This window comes from Melanostigma gelatinosum, assembly GCF_949748355.1.
Source record: "Melanostigma gelatinosum genome assembly, chromosome: 19".
In the NCBI taxonomy this organism is placed as follows: Eukaryota; Metazoa; Chordata; class Actinopteri; order Perciformes; family Zoarcidae; genus Melanostigma; species Melanostigma gelatinosum.
The window spans coordinates 17,856,509-17,858,527 of NC_136652.1; positions in this window are offsets into that span (position 1 = coordinate 17,856,509).

Genomic DNA, 2,019 nt, shown 5'->3' on the forward strand with positions numbered 1-2,019 from the left:
CTGCTCGACACCACTGTGCGCGTAGTAAAGCGCTGTTTGTCTGTGAGTTTGAAGCCGGAAGCGAAAAGACAGCCTCTCTCTCTCTCTCTCTCTCTCTCTCTCTCTCTCTCTCTCTCTCTCTCTCTCTCTCTCTCTCTCTCTCTCTCTCTCTCTCTCTCTCTCTCTCTCTCTCTCTCTCTCTCTCTCTCTCTCTCTCTCTCTCTCTCTCTCTCTCTCTCTCTCTCTCTCTCTCTCTCTCTCTCTCACTGAAAATGGAAAACCGTGCGCGCGTTGGTTTGTTGTCGCCAGTTTCAACACGCACGTGCAGTGCGGGGAAGCCCTCAGATAATGCTATGCGTGCACCAGCGCGTGAGGTACTTGGTCCGGGTTTCTGCAGACTGAAAGATGTGCTACTTCCCAGGTGCACATTAATGCATCGCTAATTAATTATAATCCAGTGACGTGGCATTCTGAAATGGGTCACGCAGCATAACGAGCAGCCTACTTTCACTTTTGGTATTTTAGGTAGCCTATATTTTATGATGACTCTACTACTGCAATGATAACAACATAATGTTTCTGCAATACGTTTACTTTTAACACACCTCCTGTACTGAGATCTGAGTACTTCTACCAACGGTGATACACCAAGTACTTCATTACAAGTAGGCTATTATAGGTAGAATTAACTTTAGCATGTAATGTAAGTATCAAAAGGTGCTCATTATGCAGATTGTGTTTAATTACTATATATATAGTATATATATATATATGGTGTATAATGTTATTGGATTAGTACAGATTTATTAACATGTAACACTATTTTGAGGTAACACTCATTCTAAGGTAACAAAAACATTCTTATTTTCAGGTGATTATACACTAAAGAAAACAGAATTATTAAAATGATATTCCATTTTGATAGACCCCCCCCCCCCCCCCTAAATGCAACACACTTTTCCTTTAATCTACGATATTGTATCATATTTCATGAACTGATTTGTATTTAACGTGTAAAATTGTAATCTGAAAAGCAACTAATAACTACACTAGTCAAAATGAAAACACTACACTAGTCTGAAATGAAAAGTAGCACATACATTTATACTCAGATAAAGTACAAGTACACTGAAATGTACTTTCCACAAATGCAATAATGCTACAATATAAGACGACACATGGTCCGTATATTACCACTTTATAGCCTACATACACGATACAGCACACACTAAAAGCTCTTTGTGGTAAAGTGATTAATAATAGAAACGTAAGTGGAAAGGCCGCACACCCACACAGGTGTTTTCAATACTCCGGCTAATTAGACCTCTGGTCAGGTTCAAATTTGCTCACTTTTTGCCTGAGGGCAAAATCATTACAGACAATCGATTGAAGAAAATATACAACAGGGTGACATAAAGTTGAACAACTTGAATGTAATAGTAAAGTCGGAGAAGGCCGATTTTGAAGGTGTACGTATTCCTTCTTTTATTTGTTAATCCAATAGAAACCCAAAAATGTAATCAATATAGAAAACAGTCACTAACAGAAGCACACATCAGCTCTTTGTATTACAAATCTAATTTACAATATTGACCTGAAACATACTAAAGCAGGCATTCATTGAATTTATGTGTGTTGGTGGCCACGTGTCCATGATTTAATGTCTGTACTCAGTGTTTGTATGCCGGTATAAAGAACGGCTGGAGATAGGTTGAAAGGATGAAAGGACTTTGGCCTCATTTGAGTCCTGGCGCACCGATGGACAAGTCAGGAGGGCGCGGTTATGGCTTTGCCCAGGCTGGTTTTATCAGGGGTGGAGTAATGTTGACCACAGGTGGATGTAGTCCTCTGATTCAAGGAACAATTCAATTAAACACACTCCCCTTCAATATCGTGTAGCGTCTGTAGATATGGGCAATAGTGACTGGTAGAGTGTTTCTCCCTTTTCTTTTAAAGGATGTCAAGAAAATGTCCTAAGTTTCGAGATGTCACACTTATCCGTGGATACAGGAGGATGAGGTTCTCTCCACTGTTTTATGA